The sequence below is a fragment of the Dromaius novaehollandiae genome, unplaced genomic scaffold (assembly GCF_036370855.1).
Source record: "Dromaius novaehollandiae isolate bDroNov1 unplaced genomic scaffold, bDroNov1.hap1 HAP1_SCAFFOLD_30, whole genome shotgun sequence".
Lineage (NCBI taxonomy): Eukaryota > Metazoa > Chordata > Aves > Casuariiformes > Dromaiidae > Dromaius > Dromaius novaehollandiae.
Genome location: NW_026991333.1, coordinates 869,323 through 895,619, shown reverse-complemented (window position 1 = coordinate 895,619; position 26,297 = coordinate 869,323).

Genomic DNA, 26,297 nt, shown 5'->3' with positions numbered 1-26,297 from the left:
AGCCAGGAGCCATCCCACTGGCCTATCAGGCTATAGGACTGCTGTGACCTCACAAGCACAGCCAGCAGCTATGGGCCTGCCAGTGACCTATCAGACACGTGTCGCGGCCCGAAAGGAGTCGTTCAGGACGACCTCCCTCCCCTTAGGACCAACGACCAAGTTCGTGATGCCCTTGCACTCAATTAAGGTGAAAACGACACCAGCCAACCAGTTTAAGATTTATTAAGGCAAAATGGAATCAACTAACGAGACATGTCCCGCGTCACACGTTTAGGGAAAAAGAGAGGAAAAGGGGAAGAGAGAGAGAGAAAGATATCACCACCCGTGGATCCAGCGGCGTCCCGTTGGTCCTCTTCTTTTGGGAGTCCTTGCGGCGGGGCGGGGGGGCAGAGGGGGGAAGCTCCCGTCTGGTTCCGCTGACTCTGCTCGAGTTCTTCAGTCGTCGCAAGCAAGCCCCCCCATTCACACAGTCTGCGGTTTTTATAGGTTCTTGCCCGGCCTCTGGGAGGTGCTTCCTCGCTTCCCATGCAGATTAACCGTCATGCGCAGTCCGCCCTCTCGGAACCTTCCAGAAATGGGCTGGGGTATCTGGGGGTCTCCTGCTCATGCGCAGATGGCAAATGAGTACGTGCGGTTCGTGCCCTAGAGACGCCCTTCTGCCCTTTTCGCACCCTTTTTACCCCGTGCAGGTGCACGAGGTTGTTTACTTCGCAGACAGCTCCCGGGGGTGCCAGCGCGGCATTGCCCGACACACCTTGGCAGCGGCAGCTTTGCAGCAGCAGCAGCAATGTCAAGACAAAAACCGCATTTAGTACCGGTCCTCTACACCACCCCGTGTCTCAACATTGCAGCTTGGCAGCAGGAGAGAGAGAGAGAGAAAGAAAGCAAGCAAGCAAGGAAGGAAAGGAGAGAGAATTAGGGACGGGGGGGAAGTCGTGGGAACAACATGGGTTTGGGTAAAAAATAAAGTGCTTAACAGTGATTAAACAGAGGTCTTGCTCAATGCAAGCTTATTCTTTAACAACTTCAACAACATTTAACTTTACAAAACAGACATCAAAACTGAGTTAATGAGGTAGGATTGTTACAATAGGCATAAAACAGCTGGCAAATGCGCTGTGGATGTCAATATGCAATTTCCTCCTTCAGGAGAAACTGGGAAATGATGGGTACTGTGGTTGGCCACGGCCAATGGATGGCACGGATTTTCTTTATGCCGTCCGGCAAGGTGGTAGGAACAAATTGCATATTTGACACAACATGTCCGATTAATTGAACAAAGCAAGGAATTATACAAGAACATTAAGGCGGCAACTGCACCTAACAAATACAATATTAACTGTTTCACCCACGGTGCCCCCAGTAACCAGGACTACAAATCGCCACTCCAGCCATTCCAGGTTTGGACGAGGACGTGGGCTATTTTTCTGATATCTTTGGTTAACTGGAGAACTACTTCGCCTACATCATCTATTTCCAAACAACAGTTAGGAATATTTAATTTCCCACACACTTCTCCCTCTTCAGCTAACAGGTAATCTAAAAACCATGTGGTGCTGAAGGATTGCCGTGCGCATCTGTTGGGATTGCCAAGTTAGAAGATCTATGGTGTCAGCGGTTTTGTTGGTAATAATTTCTAGAGCCGCTTGTAGTCTGATTATTTCCCCATTTTTGCGTCCCGCCCAAATTTCCCTTAATGGATCGCGTCTTACAGGCAACACTTCTGTCTCCAAGGTTATCATATACCTTTATGCCTAACCGAGGTCCACTTGTTTCTGGCAAAAGGAAAAACAAAGGTCTGATAATCCCTATATAACAAATTCCCAACCACCCCGTGGGTAAAAATGTATATGCTGTGTGCCTGCATATCCAGTAATGCCCCTTCTTAGCTCCAATGCCCTGAGCAAATGGCCCGTTTATCCCTGGTGGGAATTGAAAGTAAGTTGCATCTCTGTTGCCCAGAGGGCTGAAGAAGGTGGTTGCCCCATCACCTATTCGGCCGGTACAATACCAAGCCCCAGAAGTGTATTCTGGTGGTAGGTTTGCCATAGCACATATAAGCACATTAAGACAAGAAGTATCTTTCCAACACAGGTTAAGAATGCCATTCTTGGCTGTTGTGTTTTCAACAATAAAGCTAATTATGATCGCAGCACACAATTACAAAAAATGATAAAAATTACTGTTATAACTACCACAGGTAGTATCGTTGAGGACACTCAAGCTCAACATAAGACAAGTCTTCTTCCCCAGTGTCCTCTTCCTTTTACATTGTTGACCTAAAAGGAAGGGAGGATCCACCTGGCATGGATTCTATGATCTTTCCCATGGGCATCAGTAGCTACCCATGCATACAGATTTTTTGAAGCTTTTAGTACTAGAGGTATTTGTCCCACAGTGGGTAAGTCCACTAGAACCGGTTGTCCCGGGTAATACAAGGGATTCCTCGGTTTCTTATTCTCCCCAGTCCCAGGTAAGAGGGATGGAGGATTAGGGCAAAAAGCAGCGAGTCTGGGGCAGCCATTTACTCCCCATCGTCCATTGACTTTAGTTACTGCATCAGATATTCGTCGCGCCCATCCGGGATTGTGCGGTCTCAGGGTTCGTTTTAAGAGTCCTGGGGTGCAGACGGGGTCTTGGGATAAGGGAGGAGGAACTTTGGGGTTTGAGGAAGATGGGGTTCCCCTTATCCTGTCCCAACTTCTTACCAAACCTTCCAGGTTGGGAGTTGGTAACCTATCCATGACTTCTCTGGGAATTCCCTTTGAAATGCCTTCTGCCCATAATAATTGTCTCCTGCTATCCAACACCCGTACCGGTTTCCCAGGATGTGGGTGTTGCAGTGATTTATATTGCCTCCCACTTTCCTCAACTCTTCTTATTTCTGCTTTATGCTTTGTTTCCCCCTGGCCAGTGAATCCCATACGCCTTCCGTAATTAATTAGCTCCTGTGCCACCTCCCCCCAAGTCATGTCGGGGGGGCCTCCCCTTCGTCTCAGTCGGGGAGTTCGTAATCGGTCTTGCAGCTGAACAGCATCAGGAAGTCCCCTGATCAGAGGATGTGACCTCTCGGGGTCTGCCACACACTGCATGGGGGAGGGCTGCTGCGGAAGCAGCAAACGGTCATGCATCAATTGGAGGCAAGCAGTTTTCTGCACGCTTTCCAGAATGTGGCCCGCTGTGGGTGTTTTAATAGAAAAAGGGTCTCCTCTTTCCATTGGGTCTAATCCTCCTGCCCAGTAGGCTACCCTCTGGGTCAAGGACCATGGTTCCCTGTTATCATTTGTGGTTAGAAAGACTCTGGGTCCCCAATATCCTCTAGCTTCATCTTCGCTCAGCAGAATGCGATCCCCCCCGGTGAGGGAGACTCTCCACACATACTCAGTTTCAGTTTCCCGGGAGCCCCGGGAGTATTTTTCCTGTATTTTAGCCAAGTCCTGAGGGGAATAGGGGATAATACGCGTGGTACGTCGTTGAATACCCCCCTGACCATTATCAGTGGTTTCCGTTTTAATCAAGGGTCTCATTACTACATTCCCATCTCCAGGATAAAAGCAGTTCCTGCTGTCTTCTAATTCTTTAATTGGATATATGGATTTTAGATCAGATGCCTGTTTTCCGTCTAGTTCGGCCAAATTCGAGAATCCCGGTTCACTATCATCAACCCCCCGCCTGTTTTCTTCCAATTCAGACCGCAGGATTCTCTCTCGGTCTAGTGAGTCCGATAAGATTATGTGAAGCCGCTGAGTATGGTTGCACTCTGCAGTGAGTTGACTTTGCAAGTTTCTTACCTGTTCTTGCAAAGACTCAACTGTCTCTTTGGCTCGACTCCGGGAGTCTTGCAAGAACTCGATTGTCTCTTTGGCTCGACTCTGGGAGTTTCTTATGTGTTCTCCCAAGGACTCAATGGTCTTTTTATCACCTTGCCTCCCCCACCGGGCAGCAATTAGTGCCGCCCCTAAAACACCACAAACTGTTGCCCGAGCCATGCCAAGAGAGAGCAGGGCTTTATAGCCCTTCAGATTCTCAAAAGAGGATTATCCTTCATTGTCAGATCCTCTGTACTACAAATTATTCACAAGCACAGCACACTGTCACGGGCCTGCCACTGCCATAAAGGGCACGGAGGCTGCTGTGACCTCACAAGCACAGCCAGCATGTATGGGCCTGAAACTGCCCTATAGGGCACTGAGGCTGCTGTGACGTCACAAGCACAGCCAGCAGCTATGGGCCTGCCACTGGCCTATAGGGCACTGAGGCTTCTCTGACCTCACAGCAGTCATTGGCCTTGAACTGGCCTATCAGGAATAGGACTGCTGTGACCTGACAAGCACGGCCAGCAGGCATGGGCATCCAACTGCCCTATGAGGCCCCGAGACAAACGTGACCTCATAACGCAGCCAGCAGGCATGGAGCTGTCACTGCCCTATCAGGCACTGGTACTTCCGTGACATCACAAGTACAGCCAGCAGCCATGGGCATCCCACTGGCCAATGAGGCACTAAGACAAAGGTGACCTCAAAACGCAGCCAGCAGCCATGGGCCTGCCACTGGCCTATCAGGCAACAGGACTGCTGTGACCTCACAAGCACAGCCAGCAGCCAGCAGCCAGGGCATCGCACTGGCATATGAGGCACTGAGGCTGCTGTGACCTCACAAAATCAGCCAGCACCCAGAGGCCTGCCACTGGCCTATCAGTCACTCAGACTGCTGTGACCTCACAAGCACAGCCAGCAGCCATTGGCCTGCCACAGACCTATCAGGCAATAGGACTGCTGTGAGCTCACAAGCACAGCCAGCAGCCAGGGACCTTCCACTGCCTGATGAGGCGCTGACACTGCTGTGAGCTCACAAGCACAGCCAGCAGCCATGAGCCTGCCACTGGCCTAGGAGGCACTGAGGCTGCTGTGACCTCACAAGCACAGCCAGCAGCCATGAGCCTGCCGCTGGCCTCGGAGGCACTGAGGCTGCTGTGACCTCCCAAGCACAGCCAGTAGCCAGGAGCCTGCCACTGGCCTAGGAGGCAGTGAGGCTGCTGTGACCTCACAGTCACAGCCAGCAGCCAGGAGCCTGCCACTGGCCTAGGAGGCACTGAGGCTGCTGTGACCTCACAAGCACAGCCAGCAGCCATGAGCATGCTACCGGCCTAGGAGGCACTGAGGCTGCTGTGACCTCACAAGCACAGCCAGCAGCCATGAGCCTGCAACTGGCCTAGGAGGCACTGAGGCTGCTGTGACCTCACAAGCACAGCCAGCAGCCATGAGCCTGCCGCTGGCCTGGGAGGCAATGAGGCTGCTGTGACCTCCCAAGCACAGCCAGCAGCCATGAGCCTGCTACTGGCCTAGGAGGCACTGCCTGCTACTGGCCTAGGAGGCACTGCGGCTGCTGTGACCTCACAAGCACAGCCAGTAGCCAGGAGCCTGACACTGGCCTAGGAGGCAGTGAGGCTGCTGTGACCTCACAAGCACAGCCAGTAGCCAGGAGCCTGACACTGGCCTAGGAGGCAGTGAGGCTGCTGTGACCTCACAGTCACAGCCAGCAGCCAGGAGCCTGCCACTGGCCTAGGAGGCACTCAGGCTGCTGTGACGTCACAAGCACAGCCAGCAGCCAGGAGCCTGCCACTGGCCTAGCAGGCACTGAGGCTGCTGTGACCTCACAAGCACAGCCAGCAGCCATGAGCCTGCTACCGGCCTAGGAGGCACTGAGGCTGCTGTGACCTCACAAGCACAGCCAGCAGCCATGAGCCTGCCACTGGCCTAGGAGGCACTGAGGCTGCTGTGACCTCACAAGCACAGCCAGCAGCCATGAGCCTGCCGCTGGCCTCGGAGGCAATGAGGCTGCTGTGACCTCACAAGCACATCCAACAGCCATGAGCCTGCCGCTGGCCTCGGAGGCAATGAGGCTGCTGTGACCTCCCAAGCACAGCCAGCAGCCATGAGCCTGCTACTGGCCTAGGAGGCACTGAGGCTGCTGTGACCTCACAAGCACAGCCAGTAGCCAGGAGCCTGCAACTGGCCTAGGAGGCACTGAGGCTGCTGTGACCTCACAAGCACATCCAACATCCATGAGCCTGCCACTGGCCTAGGAGGCACTCAGGCTGCTGTGACCTCCCAAGCACAGCCAGCAGCCTGTTACTGACCTAGGAGGCACTGAGGCTGCTGTGACCTCACAAGCACAGCCAGCAGCCAGGAGCCTGCCACTGGCCTAGGAGGCACTGAGGCTGCTGTGACCTCACAACCACAGCCAGCAGCCAGGAGCCTGCTACTGGCCTAGGAGGCACTCAGACTGCTGTGACCTCCCAAGCTCAGCCAGCAGCCAGGAGCCTGCCACTGGCCTAGGAGGCACTCAGGCTGCTGTGACGTCACAAGCACAGCCAGCAGCCAGGAGCTTGCCACTGGCCTAGCAGGCACTGAGGCTGCTGTGACCTCACAAGCACAGCCAGCAGCCATGAGCCTGCTACCGGCCTAGGAGGCACTGAGGCTGCTGTGACCTCACAAGCACAGCCAGCAGCCAGGAGCCTGACACTGGCCTAGGAGGCACTGAGGCTGCTGTGACCTCACAAGCACATCCAACAGCCATGAGCCTGCCGCTGGCCTCGGAGGCACTGAGGCTGCTGTGACCTCCCAAGCACAGCCAGCAGCCATGAGCCTGCTACTGGCCTAGGAGGCACTGAGGCTGCTGTGACCTCACAAGCACAGCCAGTAGCCAGGAGCCTGCAACTGGCCTAGGAGGCACTGAGGCTGCTGTGACCTCACAAGCACATCCAACATCCATGAGCCTGCCACTGGCCTACGAGGCACTCAGGCTGCTGTGACGTCACAAGCACAGCCAGCAGCCTGTTACTGACCTAGGAGGCACTGAGGCTGCTGTGACCTCACAAGCACAGCCAGTAGCCAGGAGCCTGCAACTGGCCTAGGAGGCACTGAGGCTGCTGTGACCTCACAAGCACATCCAACATCCATGAGCCTGCCACTGGCCTAGGAGGCACTCAGGCTGCTGTGACCTCCCAAGCACAGCCAGCAGCCAGGAGCCTGCCACTGGCCTAGGAGGCACTCAGACTGCTGTGACCTCCCAAGCTCAGCCAGCAGCCAGGAGCCTGCTACTGGCCTAGGAGGCTCTCAGACTGCTGTGACCTCCCAAGCTCAGCCAGCAGCCATGAGCCTGCCACTGGCCTCAGAGGCACTGAGGCTGCTGTGACCTCACAAGCACAGCCAGCAGGAGGCGCTGTAGACTAACTTATGAGGCACTGAGGCTGCTGTGACATCACCAGCACAACCAGCAGCCATGAGCCTGCCACTGCCATAGGAGGCACTGAGGCTGCTGTGACCTCACAAGCATATCCAACATCCATGAGCCTGCCACTGGCCTAGCAGGCACTCAGGCTACTGTGAGCTCACAAGCACAGCCAGCAGCCATGAGCCTGCCACTGGCCTAGGAGGCACTGAGGCTGCTGTGACCTCACAGTCACAGCCAGCAGCCAGGAGCCTGACACTGGTCTAGGAGGCACTCAGGCTGCTGTGACGTCACAAGCACAGCCAGCAGCCAGGAGCCTGCCACTGGCCTAGCAGGCACTGAGGCTGCTGTGACCACACAAGCACATCCAACAGCCATGAGCCTGCTACCGGCCTAGGAGGCACTCAGGCTACTGTGACCTCACAAGCACAGCCAGCAGCCATGAGCCTGCCACTGGCCTAGGAGGCACTGAGGCTGCTGTGACGTCACAAGCACAGCCAGCAGCCATGAGCCTGCCGCTGGCCTCGGAGGCAATGAGGCTGCTGTGACCTCACAAGCACATCCAACAGCCATGAGCCTGCCGCTGGCCTCGGAGGCAATGAGGCTGCTGTGACCTCCCAAGCACAGCCAGCAGCCATGAGCCTGCTACTGGCCTAGGAGGCACTGAGGCTGCTGTGACCTCACAAGCACAGCCAGTAGCCAGGAGCCTGCAACTGGCCTAGGAGGCACTGAGGCTGCTGTGACCTCACAAGCACATCCAACATCCATGAGCCTGCCACTGGCCTAGGAGGCACTGAGGCTGCTGTGACCTCACAAGCACAGCCAGCAGGAGGCGCTGTAGACTAACTTATGAGGCACTCAGGCTGCTGTGACGTCACAAGCACAGCCAGCAGCCAGGAGCCTGCCACTGCCATAGGAGGCACTGAGGCTACTGTGACCTCACAAGCACAGCCAGCAGCCATGAGCCTGCCACTGGCCTAGGAGGCACTGAGGCTGCTGTGACCTCACAAGCACAGCCAGCAGCCAGGAGCCTGCTACTGGCCTCGGAGGCACTGAGGCTGCTGTGACCTCACAAGCACAGCCAGCAGCCAGGAGCCTGCTACTGGCCTAGGAGGCACTCAGACTGCTGTGACCTCCCAGGCTCAGCCAGCAGCCATGAGCCTGACACTGGCCTAGGAGGCACTCAGACTGCTGTGACCTCACAAGCACAGCCAGCAGGAGGCGCTGTAGACTAACTTATGAGGCACTCAGGCTGCTGTGACCTCACCAGCACAGCCAGCAGCCAGGAGCCTGCCACTGCCATAGGAGGCACTGAGGTTGCTGTGACCTGAAAAGCACAACCAGCAGCCAGGGGACTGCCACTGGCCTACGAGGCACGGAGGCTGCTGTGACCTGACAAGCACAAACAGAAGGGGGCGCTTGCCCCTAACCTATGAGGCCCTGAGGCTGCTGTGACCTCACAAGCCCAGCCAGCAGCCATGAGCTTGCCAGTCGCCTGGGAGGCACTGAGGCTGCTGTGACCTCACAAGCACAGCCAGCAGCCATGAGCCTGCCACTGCCCTATGGGGCACTGAGGGTGCTGTGACCTCACAAGCACAGCCAGCAGCCAAGAGCCTGCCACTGGCCTAGGAGGCACTGAGGCTGCTGTGACCTCACAAACACAGCCAGCAGCCATGAGCCTGCCACTGGCTTAGGAGGCACTGAGGCTGCTGTGACCTCACCAGCACAGCCAGCAGCCAGGGGCCTGCCACTGTGCTATGAGGCACTGAGGTTGCTGTGACCTCACAAGCACCGCCAGCAGCCATGAGCTAGCCAGTGGCCAAGGAGGCATGGAGGCTGCTGTGACCTCACAAGCACAGAAGCAGCCAGGAGCATGCCACTGGCCTCGGAGGCACTCAGGCTGCTGTCACCTGACAAGCACAGCCAGCAGCCAGGAGCCTGCCACTGCCCTGAGAAGCACTGAGGCTGCTGTGACCTCACAAGCAGAGAAAGCAGCCATGAGCCTGCCACTGGCCTTTGAGGCACGGAGGCTGCTGTGACCTCACAAGCACAGAAAGCAGTCATGAGCCTGACACTGGCCTAGGAGGCACTGAGGCTGCTGTGACCTCACCAGCACAGCCAGCAGCTAGGAGCCTACAACTGGCCTCAGGGGCACTGAGGCTGCTGTGACCTCACAAGCACAGCCAGCAGTCAGGGGCCTGCCACTGGCTTATAAGGCACTGAGGTTGCTGTGACCTCACAAGCACCGCCAGCAACCATGAGCCTGACACTGCCCTATGAGACACGGAGGCTGCTGTGACCTCACAAACACAGCCAGCAGCCATGAGCCTGCAACTGGCCTAGGAGGCACTGAGGCTGCTGTGACCTCACCAGCACAGCCAGCAACCATGAGCCTGCCACTGGCCTCGGAGGCACTGAGGCTGCTGTGACCTCACAAGCACAGCCAGCAGCCAGGATCCTGCCACTGCCCTATAAGATACAGAGACAAATATGACCTCAAAAGGCAGCCAGCAGACAGAGGCCTGCCACAGGCCTATCAGGAAATAGGACTGCTGTGACCTTACAAGCACAGCCAGCAGCTACGGGCCTCCACTGGCCTAGGAGGCACGGAGGCTGCTGTGACCTCAAAAGCACACCAAGCAGCCATTGGCCTCCCACGGGCCTATCAGGCACTGAGGCTGCTGTGACCTCACAAGCAAAGCCAGCAGCCAGGGGACTCCCTTTGGCCTATGAGGCACTGATGCTGCTATGACCTCACAAGGACAGCCAACAGCCAGGAGCCATCCCACTGGCCTATCAGGCTATAGGACTGCTGTGACCTCACAAGCACAGCCAGCAGCTATGGGCCTGCCAGTGACCTATCAGACACGTGTCGCGGCCCGAAAGGAGTCGTTCAGGACGACCTCCCTCCCCTTAGGACCAACGACCAAGTTCGTGATGCCCTTGCACTCAATTAAGGTGAAAACGACACCAGCCAACCAGTTTAAGATTTATTAAGGCAAAATGGAATCAACTAACGAGACATGTCCCGCGTCACACGTTTAGGGAAAAAGAGAGGAAAAGGGGAAGAGAGAGAGAGAAAGATATCACCACCCGTGGATCCAGCGGCGTCCCGTTGGTCCTCTTCTTTTGGGAGTCCTTGCGGCGGGGCGGGGGGGCAGAGGGGGGAAGCTCCCGTCTGGTTCCGCTGACTCTGCTCGAGTTCTTCAGTCGTCGCAAGCAAGCCCCCCCATTCACACAGTCTGCAGTTTTTATAGGTTCTTGCCCGGCCTCTGGGAGGTGCTTCCTCGCTTCCCATGCAGATTAACCGTCATGCGCAGTCCGCCCTCTCGGAACCTTCCAGAAATGGGCTGGGGTATCTGGGGGGTCTCCTGCTCATGCGCAGATGGCAAATGAGTACGTGCGGTTCGTGCCCTAGAGACGCCCTTCTGCCCTTTTCGCACCCTTTTTACCCCGTGCAGGTGCACGAGGTTGTTTACTTCGCAGACGGCTCCCGGGGGCGCCAGCGCGGCATTGCCCGACACACCTTGGCAGCGGCAGCTTTGCAGCAGCAGCAGCAATGTCAAGACAAAACCGCATTTAGTACCGGTCCTCTACACCACCCCGTGTCTCAACATTGCAGCTTGGCAGCAGGAGAGAGAGAGAGAGAAAGCAAGCAAGCAAGCAAGCAAGGAAAGGAGAGAGAATTAGGGACGGGGGGGAAGTCGTGGGAACAACATGGGTTTGGGTAAAAAATAAAGTGCTTAACAATGATTAAACAGAGGTCTTGCTCAATGCAAGCTTATTCTTTAACAACTTCAACAACATTTAACTTTACAAAACAGACATCAAAACTGAGTTAATGAGGTAGGATTGTTACAATAGGCATAAAACAGCTGGCAAATGCGCTGTGGATGTCAATATGCAATTTCCTCCTTCAGGAGAAACTGGGAAATGATGGGTACTGTGGTTGGCCACGGCCAATGGATGGCACGGATTTTCTTTATGCCGTCCGGCAAGGTGGTAGGAACAAATTGCATATTTGACACAACATGTCCGATTAATTGAACAAAGCAAGGAATTATACAAGAACATTAAGGCGGCAACTGCACCTAACAAATACAATATTAACTGTTTCACCCACGGTGCCCCCAGTAACCAGGACTACAAATTGCCACTCCAGCCATTCCAGGTTTGGATGAGGACGTGGGCTATTTTTCTGATATCTTTGGTTAACTGGAGAACTACTTCGCCTACATCATCTATTTCCAAACAACAGTTAGGAATATTTAATTTCCCACACACTTCTCCCTCTTCAGCTAACAGGTAATCTAAAAACCATGTGGTGCTGAAGGATTGCCGTGCGCATCTGTTGGGATTGCCAAGTTAGAAGATCTATGGTGTCAGCGGTTTTGTTGGTAATAATTTCTAGAGCCGCTTGTAGTCTGATTATTTCCCCATTTTTGCGTCCCGCCCAAATTTCCCTTAATGGATCGCGTCTTACAGGCAACACTTCTGTCTCCAAGGTTATCATATACCTTTATGCCTAACCGAGGTCCACTTGTTTCTGGCAAAAGGAAAAACAAAGGTCTGATAATCCCTATATAACAAATTCCCAACCACCCCGTGGGTAAAAATGTATATGCTGTGTGCCTGCATATCCAGTAATGCCCCTTCTTAGCTCCAATGCCCTGAGCAAATGGCCCGTTTATCCCTGGTGGGAATTGAAAGTAAGTTGCATCTCTGTTGCCCAGAGGGCTGAAGAAGGTGGTTGCCCCATCACCTATTCGGCCGGTACAATACCAAGCCCCAGAAGTGTATTCTGGTGGTAGGTTTGCCATAGCACATATAAGCACATTAAGACAAGAAGTATCTTTCCAACACAGGTTAAGAATGCCATTCTTGGCTGTTGTGTTTTCAACAATAAAGCTAATTATGATCGCAGCACACAATTACAAAAAATGATAAAAATTACTGTTATAACTACCACAGGTAGTATCGTTGAGGACACTCAAGCTCAACATAAGACAAGTCTTCTTCCCCAGTGTCCTCTTCCTTTTACATTGTTGACCTAAAAGGAAGGGAGGATCCACCTGGCATGGATTCTATGATCTTTCCCATGGGCATCAGTAGCTACCCATGCATACAGATTTTTTGAAGCTTTTAGTACTAGAGGTATTTGTCCCACAGTGGGTAAGTCCACTAGAACCGGTTGTCCCGGGTAATACAAGGGATTCCTCGGTTTCTTATTCTCCCCAGTCCCAGGTAAGAGGGATGGAGGATTAGGGCAAAAAGCAGCGAGTCTGGGGCAGCCATTTACTCCCCATCGTCCATTGACTTTAGTTACTGCATCAGATATTCGTCGCGCCCATCCGGGATTGTGCGGTCTCAGGGTTCGTTTTAAGAGTCCTGGGGTGCAGACGGGGTCTTGGGATAAGGGAGGAGGAACTTTGGGGTTTGAGGAAGATGGGGTTCCCCTTATCCTGTCCCAACTTCTTACCAAACCTTCCAGGTTGGGAGTTGGTAACCTATCCATGACTTCTCTGGGAATTCCCTTTGAAATGCCTTCTGCCCATAATAATTGTCTCCTGCTATCCAACACCCGTACCGGTTTCCCAGGATGTGGGTGTTGCAGTGATTTATATTGCCTCCCACTTTCCTCAACTCTTCTTATTTCTGCTTTATGCTTTGTTTCCCCCTGGCCAGTGAATCCCATACGCCTTCCGTAATTAATTAGCTCCTGTGCCACCTCCCCCCAAGTCATGTTGGGGGGGCCTCCCCTTCGTCTCGGTCGGGGAGTTCGTAATCGGTCTTGCAGCTGAACAGCATATAGTTTTAAAGCATCAGGAAGTCCCCTGATCAGAGGATGTGACCTCTCGGGGTCTGCCACACACTGCATGGGGGAGGGCTGCTGCAGAAGCAGCAAACGGTCATGCATCAATTGGAGGCAAGCAGTTTTCTGCACGCTTTCCAGAATGTGGCCCGCTGTGGGTGTTTTAATAGAAAAAGGGTCTCCTCTTTCCATTGGTCTAATCCTCCTGCCCAGTAGGCTACCCTCTGGGTCAAGGACCATGGTTCCCTGTTATCATTTGTGGTTAGAAAGACTCTGGGTCCCCAATATCCTCTAGCTTCATCTTCGCTCAGCAGAATGCGATCCCCCCCCCGGTGAGGGAGACTCTCCACACATACTCAGTTTCAGTTTCCCGGGAGCCCCGGGAGTATTTTTCTGAAGTCCTGAGGGGAATAGGGGATCATACGCGTGGTACGTCGTTGAATACCCCCCTGACCATTGTCAGTGGTTTCCGTTTTAATCAAGGGTCTCATTACTACGTTCCCATCTCCAGGATAAAAGGAGTTCCTGCTGTCTTCTAATTCTTTAATTGGATATATGGATTTTAGATCAGATGCCTGTTTTCCGTCTAGTTCGGCCACATTCGAGAATCCCGGTTCACTATCATCAACCCCCCGCCTGTTTTCTTCCAATTCAGACCGCAGGATTCTCTCTCGGTCTAGTGAGTCCGATAAGATTATGTGAAGCCGCTGAGTATGGTTGCGCTCCGCAGTGAGTTGACTTTGCAAGTTTCTTACCTGTTCTTGCAAAGACTCAACTGTCTCTTTGGCTCGACTCCGGGAGTCTTGCAAGAACTCGATTGTCTCTTTGGCTTGACTCTGGGAGTATCTTATGTGTTCTCCCAAGGACTCAATGGTCTTTTTATCACCTTGCCTCCCCCACCGGGCAGCAATTAGTGCCGCCCCTAAAACACCACAAACTGTTGCCTGAGCCATGCCAAGAGAGAGCAGGGCTTTATAGCCCTTCAGATTCTCAAAAGAGGATTATCCTTCATTGTCAGATCCTCTGTACTACAAATTATTCACAAGCACAGCACACTGTCACGGGCCTGCCACTGCCATAAAGGGCACGGAGGCTGCTGTGACCTCACAAGCACAGCCAGCAGCCAGGGGCCTGCCATTGGCCTGTGAAGCACTGAGGCTGCAGTGACCTCACAAATACAGCGAGGAGCAAGAGGCCTGCCATTGCCCTATAAGGTACAGAGACAAATGTGACCTCAAAAGGCAGCCAGCAGACAGAGGCCTGCCACGGGCCTATCAGGAAATAGGACTGCTGTGACCTTACAAGCACAGCCAGCAGCTATGGGCCTGCCACTGGCCTATGAGGCACTGAGGCTGCTATGACCTCAACAAGCACAGCCAGCAGCCAGGAGCCTGCCACTGGCCTGTGAAGCACTGAGACAAATGTGACCTCACAAGCACAGCAAACAGCCTTGGGCATCCCACTGGCATATCAGTCAATGGGACTGCTGTGACCTCACGAGCACAGCCAGCAGCTATGGGCCTGCCACTGGCCTATAGGGCACGGAGGCTGCTGTGACCTCACAAGCACAGCCAGCAGGCACTGGCCTGCCCCTCGTATATCAGGCACTGAGGCTGCTGCTGTTGTCTGAAAAGCGGATTCGTTGCCCGGTGTGCAATAAGCCAATAATTACACACTCAGGAGAGACATTTGCTTATTTATTTCAGAGTTGCACAAGCCTGGGTGCTCGGTCGTTTCCCACAAATCAAGCACACACCCCCCCAACTTTTCAAGTAGCATTTATACAAACAAATTGCCAGATTTGCAATTTTCCCTTTTACACTGATTGGTTAGTGATTTCTTCATTCCCCGGGTCCCACCCCTGTCTCCCAAGGTCCTGATGAGGGGAGATCAATTAACACTGCCCCAGCAGGGACAGTAGGTGTTATCTCCCAAAGTCCTGACAAGGGGGAGATAGTCCAGACCCCTTAATTAACATTGTTTCAGCAGTGAGAGGAGGTTTTGCTTCCCAAGGTCCTGGTGCCCAAGCAGGCCTTATTTCAAAGCCTTGACATCCTCCCTTTCGGAGTGTGGGGCACAGGAATGCAGCCTGCTTGTAACTCCCTTATCTTTCCAGCCTGCACCAGCTCTGGGGCCCTTTCTTACTGAACTAGGAGTGCGGCCTAAGGCTTCAGCAAATTTAGCTACTCATGAAGCAAGTTTTATCTAAGTGGCTACCTCTAGACCACTTCAGACTTAATGTTAGAAGTTATCCTAATCTACCTAGTTCACGCATTCCTTCTGAGCTTCCCAGGGTTGTCTTGTAACAATTCCCCCCTTTGAGACTTATATGATCATTTTCATATTAGTCTCACTCTTTTAAAATCTTTCCCATATTAATTTTGTACAACATCTACAAATGCATTGAATCACTACATAAACGCATACAAAAACTACTAACACCATTCCCAAAATTGTTAAACACTTTTTAACCCATGAGCTCACGTCAGGGAACCAGGAAGTCAACCATTTCCATGTTTCTTCAAATCCAAAAGAGGTATCCTCTTTCTGAACCCCATGTAAGATTTCAGTCTGCTTCCAGATTTCATTTAGATCGGTAGAAATTCTCCCGCTTTGATCCACATATACACAGCAACTAGTATTTATTACTGTACATACTCCTCCCTGAGATGCCAATAACATCTCTAGAGCCATCCTGTTTTGGGTAGTTATTTTCACAATTTCTGAAACCTCCTCTTGTAAAGCTGCAGTGGCATCAGAGGTTTTATTCCCTATTTTTTTCAATAACTGCTGAAATATTTACTATTGCTTTTTCAAGTTCACTCACTCCCAGTTGTGGAAACAGCCACCTTACTGCAACCTAGTAGGTCGATCTATTAAAGGATTATTGACCCTCTTTTGTCTCCTTATGAATGTTCTTAGCCAGGATTTTTGGTATTTATTACTCAATTCTTTTCTTATAGTAACATTAGGGATTATTGCCCCTAAAGTACATGTCCCTGACCAATTAGGAGGTAGCACTTTTCGTGCCTTGTTTCCACACAACCAATACCATCCACTACCTTTTGGAACATGCCACCCATTTAGTTCCTTACTTGGCCACTTATAACCTATTCAGGTATCCGAGAGCAATCTTTATAACCTCCTACCTTAATGGCTCCAGTACAGTTGATCGGTTGCTTTCCATAAAGTATAGTTTTCTCCCACCATTTATTACTATTATTACATCTTTGGATACATTGATAATAATCTCCTGTCACCCTCTGGACTTCCCATTCCTGTTTGGTTGTTTCATAGGCACTCCAATTAGTGGGAAGCCCTTGTTGGAAAGTTCAGGGAAGTGGGTACACACCCAGCAATCCCTCTGGTTAACTATCTTCATAGATTTCGTAATTACTTCCAAATGGAGATTGTGACTCCAAAATCCTTCCTGATTCCCTTTAATTGTTTGGCTCAGGTAACCTAGAAAAACTAACCACCACATTTCTCCCCTGGTTGTTAAGGAGAACATCATTTTTACACAGATACCGTAACAACAATATTAACCCTATTCCTAACAAACAGATTAAAGCATTTTTTCCCTGAATACAATCTAAATTTAAAACCGATTCGCTTCTAATACATCTCATATATCTTTATATATTTTTAACTTTAGAGGTTGAACTTGTTCAGCTTTCCACGTCTCTCGAGGTACTGCTTTCACTCGGGTGTAATCTAAAAGTATAACTGGATGTACCTACGGAGAGAAGAACCTTTGCCATAGACAAGAGATAATCACTTAAAATTTGATCACCCTTAACGTGCATTTGAATTTCATTTCCAGTTAAATTTACAGTGTAAGGTTTGCCATACAGAATCTCAAATGGACTAACTTTCTCCCTAACCCTTGGGGTTATTCTGGTTCTTAATAATGCCAGAGGTAAAACATCAGTCCATTTCATCTGAGTCTCCTGACACAATTTTCCTACCTGTCTCTTAATTGTTTGATTCATTCTTTCCACTTTTCCACTGGATTGTGGCCTCCAGGGGGTATGTAAGTCCCATTTAATTTGTAGTATTTTTGAGATTTGTTGTACTATTTCTGCTATAAAATGAGGTCCCCTATCTGAAGAAAACCCTTCTGGTACCCTAAATCTTGGTATGATTTCTTTTAATAACATTTTCACTACCTCCCCTGCTTTAGTGGTACGACACGGGAAAGCCTCAGGCCATCCTGAAAAGGTGTCAACAATTACCAACAAATGTTTATATCCATTACATCTTGGTAATTCAGAAAAATCAATTTGCCAGTAATCCCCAGGCATGAAGCCCCTTTTTACTTCCCCTGGGGGGGCTTCTTCTGAATCCTGGGATTATTTCTAAGACAGATTTCACATTTTTGTGTAATACCCTTTGCAATTATTAACATACTAACTCCCACAGCAAATCTTTTAACTGTTTCAACCAATGCCTCAGCTCCCATGTGGGTACTATCATGTATTTGCTTCATCAGCTTCTTCATTATCGGCAAAGTTACCACACACTGTCCAGTAGATGTCACCCACCATCCTTCAGGAGTTTTTATGCATTTCAGTATTTCTGCTAATTTATTTTCTTTTTCAGTGTATACTGGAATTTCCATTTTTAACATTCTCTCTGGAACTAATGCTGCCACTGACATGGATAATGCTGCCCTTTTTGCAGCCTCATCGGCCTGTTACGGAAATTAGGCTTGTCGGCCACCATAACAGGGCTCGACCCTAGGTTCCCCCAAGTAAAGTTCAGAGCCAAATCAAAACAAAGTAAATTTTAATCACACGCGTGCCGTAATTACAGCTCGAGCTGGGTGCCTCCGAAGAGGGACCCTAACATAAACAAATCCTGGGTAATTATAGTCTTTTCAACTTCCATTTCCCACCCCTCACGCGATAGTTAGACCAATAGTAATTTTTTGGTCTGGGGTCTCCTGCTCCTCATTGGGTCTCATCGTCTTTCTGAGGCAAGCTGGTTTTCTCCTTATTCTTGTTTTTTTGCAGTCTCTGATGACGGTTGTACTTCTGTTTTTGTTGGGTCTGGCGGTTGCCTCCCAAGGTCTTATTTTCCCCCATTGTTTTGGCGTCTTCCCTCTCGGAGTCGGTGACACAGGTGCGCCGACTGCGTGTGGCTCCCTTATCTTCCCAGCCTGAACGAGCTCTGAGGCACTATTTTTTATTAAACTAAGTAAAGATTCGTTACTTTTCCCACGCACGGCCTAAGGCTTCAGCAAATCTAGCCACTCATGCTAAGCAAGTTTTATGTAAGTTGTGCTAAGCAGCCATTTCTAGACAGTTTCAATTCACTATTCTTTAACAGTTTCCCCCCTTTGTTTTTATGAAGCATCCCTGCTAATATTTTAAACAGAGTTCTCGAAGTCTTTCGAGGCATACTATCACTTTCCATACTCTTATATATAATATGATCGTAAGCAATAGGCATAACACAGTTAAACTGAACACAACTACTACCGGGTGCAATACATGATTATAAATCCCTGTTGTGGTTGGTGACCACCCTAGAAGAGTTTCCCAGCCATGATGTTCTCCGTCCCTTTTTACCCTTTCTAAGATATGATGTATCTCTTTTGCATCATGGGGAACAGTGATTAGAGTTTTCTGTCCACTGTTCCGGATGCGCTCTAGCAGTCGATGCAAATCATCATGTTGCAGTAGTTTCCTTACCAGGGTGAGATTCATCCCAATGGGAGTAGGTAGTAAATTTTGAATTAATGTATAATTAGATTGTAACAATTGATAAGACGTGATAGGAGCTGAATAATTGAAATCACATCCCATGATTTTGGTAAAGCTACAAATACAAATATTTCAATGATTACTCATATCTACTACAATGCCATCTATAACTATAAGACTACAAAAGGTTCTCATACATACACACCCTCTCCCAATATATACAAGTATAGTTGCAGGTGTTTCATCAGGGTGTATTTCAAAGTGACAAACATTTTGCTCAGTGTCAAGACAAATGTCTTGGGCTTTGATGGTATTACTTTCACAAATAAACCCTTGCTGTTCCTGTACAATACATGCGCTAACGTCCACAGTTTGCCATTTATTTCCATTTCGTTGGGCCCATACTCTGTGTTCCAATGGATAGAGTATAGCTCCATTGTGATTTAATCCTAACGCAATGATTGGATATATTGTATATGTTGGAGCATTACGTATTGTTGAAACAAAGGCTGTGGCCTCAGTGTTGATAGGATCATAAGTAAAATTGACCAGATACCACCAGGATTGGAATTCCTTTTCAAATTCGGTCACATTATCCCAAATTACCTTTCGAATTTCAGTGGGTAAAGTGCCTTCTTCCCCTCCCTTATAATCGCTGCTGCCATAGATTGCATCCACAGTTGAGCTTGGATGCAACTGAGGGCCAGGGAAATATTAATTTGGGCTTCCCCAAGTGCATCCACTATCAAGTGGTGATCTTTTTCATTCATTTTTTCCCATTGAGGTAATATCTCGGATGAAAGCCATTGGTTAGTTCCTAATGCTAATAGAGAAGACCTCAATGGATGTTTTAATCTGTATAAGTCACTTGTTGTTGTGCTCAGTTTATTTACGAGTACTTCAGCATCTATACTGTTTAGGACTCCCAATCCTGTTCCTATGATACCGGTCACATCTCTCCTTGTTCATTTTGGAGAGGTGAGGGTTCGCCTATGTAACCACGCCGTCCATCCCACATAGGACGTACCTAAGAATGGTGAACAGGTCGGTTTGATTGTAGAGATATAATTTGCATTAATAGCTCTACTCGTTTGAGAGACCATGATGGATTAAATAACACTCGTTGTTGGCCTGTATTTCTAATCACATACGGTCCAATTTCAAAGATTTGTGGGGATAAGGTTTTCTTACTCTTCATGGTAACAGAGTTATTTATATTGGTGGAAATAATTGTAGTCAGGGTAGGTATTGCTGTACTGGGCTCAATAATGTCTATTTTAAATTCAAATGACAGTCCCACATTGTGGTGAGCCCACAGGCAAACTATAAAAACAGGTTGTTCTAAGGTAAAATTGTACCAACAATCCAGTTTTTCAGTGGCACAAATTTTCCTTTCTTTTTCATTTGATTTGATTTTAGTGAGAGAGATTTGAGTTGCCTTCTCATGGGTGGACCCGTTGATCACTCGACACCCTATCTTTATTTCCTTTCCTGTCCTTCCCAGGAGTTGGGGAAGTTGGTTAGTATTATCCCAGTTCCATTCATTTTCTGAGTATACTTCAGTTCCATGCATGAGCAGGGTTGAGAGGTTTAAGTTTTTATCAGAACTTAATCTCATACTTCTGGTATACTTAACACGGGCCTGGGACCATGGCCACTCTAAGGTTCTTTGACCACAGGTTACAGAAAGTAGCATCAAGCTTTACGTGGTTGTTTTCACTGTTCTGCTGCAACCTCTGCTGTGTTTGCTTCTTGGACTGTCACTCGTTTCACGTGAGAGTGGTGAATCCAATTCTCTTTTCCTAGAATTTTAACAGCGTAGTAAGAACTTAACAATACAGTATAGGGTCCTTCCCATTTTGGTTCTAGTTTTGTTTTTCGCGAGAATACCTTTATCAACACTTTATCTCCAGGCTGTATAGCATGTGCCTGAATGTCTGATGGCACCGGCTGAAACCACTGAGCCTGATTTTGCAAGGCCTTAAACCGTTCTTGTAAGGCTAGTACATATTGTGTTACTCGTTCATCTCCGTCTAATAGGCTGGTCTTAGCAGGGATATAAGTCCCTGGTATCGCTAAATGTCTCCCAAAAAGAATTTCTGCTGGTGGTAGTCCTATGGGTTGCCGTGGAGAATTTCGAACATCCCACAGAGCTAAGTTTAATGCCTCTGGCCATTTTAGGCTAGCATGTGTGCATATTCTTGCTATTTTCTCTTTTAATGTTCTATTCATTCTTTCTACTTGTCCTGAAGATTGTGGGTGATAAGGAGCATGTAGGTTTCTTTTTATTCCTAACGATTTACATAACTGATTGATTATGCTTGCTGTAAAATGGGCACCCCTGTCTGAATCAATGGCTTCTGGGACCCCATACCTGGGTATGATTTCCTTCAGTAAGGCTTTTACCATTCCCCCTGTGTCAGCCTTTCTTGTTGGAAAAGCTTCTACCCAGCCTGATAACTGATCTATTATCACTAACAAGTGTTTGTATCCATAGACAGATGGCATATCTGCATAAGCTATTTGCAGCTTCTGGAAAGGGAAGTAAGCCCATGGTCGTCCCCCCCCCCCAAATCTGAGCTTGGCTTGTTATTTGAAAACTTCTGGCAGGTCGGGCAGCTATTTGTTATTCTTCTAGCAGCTGCATAAATTCCTGGAGCAGCCCATACTTTCTGTACCTGTTTAGCTATTCCCTCGGCTCCCCCATAAGCTTTATCGTGAAACCACCTAGCTATAGTAATTCAATATTTTTTTGGTAGAATTGGTTTTTCCCCAATTGTCCATATTCCGTCACCATTTTGTTTTGCTTCCCACTGTTCCCATTGTTTTTTCTCTTCCACTGAGCAGTCTTTTTCATACATAGTTTTGGGGTCTATTAAGTTTGGCCACTCACTCTGGTCCATCCTTGGAACTGCCCCCATACATTCTCTCAGAGGTTGTCGAGCTGCAGCCCTCGCAGCAGCGTTGGCTAGAGCATTTCCTCTGCTAATTTCTGTAGTGTCTTTAGTATGGGCTGGGCAGTGTATTACCGCAATTTCTTTGGGCAGTTGAACTGCTTCCAGCAAATTACGTATTTCTTCTCCATTAGCTAATTTCTTTCCTGATGACGGCAAGAATCCTCGTTCTTTCCATAACATCCCTGTTGCATGACACACTCCAAATGCATATTTAGAGTCGGTATAGATATTTACCCGCAAGCTCTTACCTATTTTTTGCTGCTTGGGTCAATGCTATTAATTCTGCTCCTTGAGCACTTACTGATGGAGACAAAGGATTGGCCTCGAGCACCTCAAAGACGTTAGTGACAGCATAGCCGGAGTGACGTCTTCTGTCCAAATAATAGGATGACCCATCTGTAAACAGAACTAAGTCCGGGTTCTCCAAAGGTTCATCTTTAAGGTCCTCCCAGGGCTTGCTCGAGCTGACGACCACCTGCTCACAGGAATGATGTGGCTCTCCGTCCTCCGGTTGAGGCAATAGCGTTGCTGGATTCAAAATATTGCATCTTTTGAAAGTCACATTATCTGCATGCAGTATTATCAGTTCATAGCGGTCAGCTCTCTGTGGGGATAGTGCTTGAGTCGCATATTGCTTCATTAACAGTTCTACTTCATGTGGCACATACACAGTTAATGAATGACCCAAAACCACAGGTCGTGTTTTTTTCAATAAGAGCTGCAGTAGCTGCTATTGCTCTGATGCGTCCTGGAGTGCCTTTAGCTACCTCATCTAGTTGCGTGGAGTAATAGGCCACTGGTCTACGGTGAGGGCCTAGTTTTTGGGTGAGTACCCCACTTGCTACTCCCTGTCGCTCATGGACAAATAATTCAAATAGTTTGCTATAATCTGGTAACCCGAGAGCAGGGGCTGAAACCAACGCTTTTTTCACAGATGTAAAAGCTTTCTCCCTTTCTGGGCCCCAGGCCAAAGGCTCTATCTCCTCCTTTTTTGTTGCCTGTACCAGAGGCTTAGTAAGTTCTGCTAACCCCGGAATCCACGGTCGGCAGAATCCTACAGCTCCTAAAAATCCCCTAAGCTGTTTTTTTGTTACAGGATGAGGCATATCAAGAATTGTCTTTACTCGTTCTGGATCAACTAACCTGTGTCCTTCTCTTAAGATAAAACCCAAATATTTTACCTCTCTTTGACACAGCTGGAGTTTAGACAGAGATGCTCGATGCCCTTTTTCTGCAAGAGCGTTACACAGAGAAACAGCATCTTTCAAACATGTCTCATAATCTTTACTTGCTAATAACAAATCATCTACATATTGTATTAATACAGAATGTCCTGGAAGTTCGATATCTGAGAGGTCATTTTTAAGTATACGCGAAAAAACAGTCGGAGACCCAGTAAATCCCTGTGGCAGCCTTGTCCAAGTTAATTGTTGTCCCTTCCAAGTGAAAGCAAAGAGATCTTGGCTATCTTCAGCTATCGGTATACTAAAAAAGGCTGCTGTTAGGTCAATCACAGTAAAGTAAGTTGCCCAGTGGGGTATCTGTAGTAAAATGGTTGATGGGTCGGGGACTACTGGATGTGGAGCAACTACATGTTGGTTTATAGCCCTTAAGTCTTGTACAAAGCGATACTCTGGATCACCATCAGCATCTTGCCTGTTCTTTTTAACTGGCAGAATTGGGGTGTTATATGGGGATTCACAGACTCTAAGGATACCCATTTTCAGATAATGATCAGTTTGTTTTTGGATACTCTTCTCTCTTCCTTTGGGATAGGATATTGTTTAACTGCAGGAGGCAATCCCCCCTTTGTTTTTATCGAGACTGGACTGGCTGATTTCAGTAGTCCCACATCCATTCCTGAAGAGCTCCATAATTTTTTAGAAACTGATTCTAAACCTGTTGGAATTTGCAGATTAGTTGACTCTGGTTCTGGTGTCTTAGCCAGAACACATGAACCCATAATTATTAGCTTTATCCCTTCCGGCTGTAAGCAGATCTGAGTATCCAAGGCTTGCAGGAGATCTCTCCCCAAAAGGCATATAGGTGCGTCTGTGGAAATTATAAAACGTCCCCACACTGTTTTACCCCCAATAGTGAGTAATAAGGGCTTAGATAACATTCATTCGCCCTTTCCCATCACTCCTTGCATCACTATTTTATCTGATGATTTGCATCCTTTAGGCTCAAAATTTAAAAGGGAAAGGGTGGCTCCAGTATCCACTAGAAAGGGAACTTCTAAACCTTCAGTATTGCCATTACGTGACCCTCAAAATCCAAAACTACATCCCATAAATTTACTCCAATTTCCACAGTATTTTCTGAGTCTCCTGTTTCCTCTCATTGTGGATTGACTGGGAATCGCCTGGTCTCCTCCTTAGTGTTTGATTGTCTCATGCCGGTTCCTCTGTTCCTAACTACACGGGGCCTCACTGGGCACTCCTGCTGCCAGTGTCCTTGTTCCCCACAATAATAACAAACATCATTAACTCCTGACTGTACAGCACGTTCACTTTGGTTCCATCTATCTCTCCTGGCTCTTTCACGTCCCCTCCCCCTGGGTCCTCTAAATCCACCTCTTAACACAGCTGCTAACACACTAACTTCCTCTTTTTTTTGCTGTCTCTTTTCTTTTGCCCTCTCCTCCTCTCGACTATTATACACAAATGTGGCTAAACGTATTATTTCATCCATTCGCTTTCCTGGCCAGTCAGGAACATGTTTGGAAAACTACTTTCTAATGTCCGGGGCTGCTTGGTCTACAAATGTGGAAATCATTAGCGGCCTGTTAGCCTCGGCTTCTGGGTCTAGTCCTCCCCCATACGTTCTGACTTGCTTAATTAGCCTAGCAAAGAAAGCCGAGGGGTGTTCCTCTGCCTGTTGCTGACACTCCCTTACTTGCAGTCTTTTGTCCTGCCAAACGTATAGCTTCTTCTAAGCCCTCTCTGGCTAATTGCAACTGCCTGTAATCTGCATCTACATTATGATTCCATCCGGGGTCCACAGCTGGCCAGGCTGTTTGAGCAGCCCCAACACCCCTCTCTGCTGCCCAACGGCGGTTTGCATCCAAAATTGAGCACCTTTCATCTGGAGTGAACACAGATTCAAGGAGCGTTTGTACATCTCCCCAGGTAGGGTCATACGCCCCCACAATTCCCCTTAATTGGGCACTTTTCTCTCGCTCCCTGGGAACCGCAGTCACACCACCCGAGTCTTTAACTGCTAGGACTACTGTCCCTTGGCAGCGGGCAGCTTTTCAGCCGATGGGTGCCCCAATCGGTTCCCAGGCTACACGCACTCACACACACACACACACACACACACACAAACACACAGTGCTGTTTACACTCACACCAGTCACGGTGACTCTAGATTTTGGTCTTACAGTTTTGCAGTGCGCCTTATGCTGATCAGGCTGCGCACCCCTCCTCCAGCCAGACCGAGCTGGGACTTAGACCCACTCTAACCCTGGGGATGGGACTCACACCCGTCCCCCTGGTACGCCTTATGGTGGCCAGTCCTCGTACCCCCTTCAGTGCACTGTTACCAGACCAGAATTTAGAATTTAGGCGGGAGTTTAAGACTCACCTTCTCGGTGCCTCTCGTTGCCAAAGATCCCAGGTGAACTCACCCGATGGTGCCAGATGATCGTTTGGAGATGAGAAGCCCGACAGTCGTCGCCTAGGGTCCCATCTGGGGTGCCAAACTGTTATGGAAAATAGGCTTGTCGGCCACCATAACAGGGCTCGACCCTAGGTTCCCGCAGAAAAGTTCAGAGTCAAATCAAAACAAATTAGATAATTTTAATAACGCGCATGCCGTAATTACAGCTCGAGCTGGGTGCCTCCGAAGAGGGACCCCAACATAAACAAATTCTGGGTAATTATAGTCTTTTCGACTTCCATTTCCCACCCTCACGTGATAGTTAGACCAATAGTAATGTTTTGGTCTGGGGTCTCCTGCTCCTCATTGGGTCTCATCGTCTTTCTGAGGCAAGCTGGTTTTCTCCTTATTCTTGTTTGGCTGCTGGCTGTACTTGTGATGTCACGGAAGTACCAGTGCCTGATAGGCCAGTGACAGCTCCACGCCTGCTGGCTGCGTTATGAGGTCACGTTTGTCTCGGGGCCTCATAGGGCAGTTGGATGCCCATGCCTGCTGGCTGTGCTTGTGAGGTCACAGCAGTCCTGTTGCCTGATAGGCCATTTCGAGGCCAATGACTGCTGGGTGGGCTTATGAGGTCAGAGAAGCCTCAGTGCCCTATAGGGCAGTGGCAGGCCCATAGCTGCTACCTGGGCTTGTGAGGTCACAGCAGCCTCCATGCCCTTGAGGGCAGTGGCAGGCCCCTGACTGTTTATTGTGCTTCTGAGTTGACAGCAGCGCCAGCACCTGACTGGGCAGTTGGAGGCCAATGGCTGCTGCCTGTGCTTGTGAGGTCAAATCAGCCTCCGGGCTGTATAGGCTAGTGGCAGGCCCTTGGCTGTTGGCTGTGCTTGTGAGGTCACAGCAGCCTCAGTGCCCTATAGGGCAGTGGCAGGCCCCTAGCTGCTGGCTGTGCTTGGGAGGTCACAGCAGCCGCAGGGCTTCACA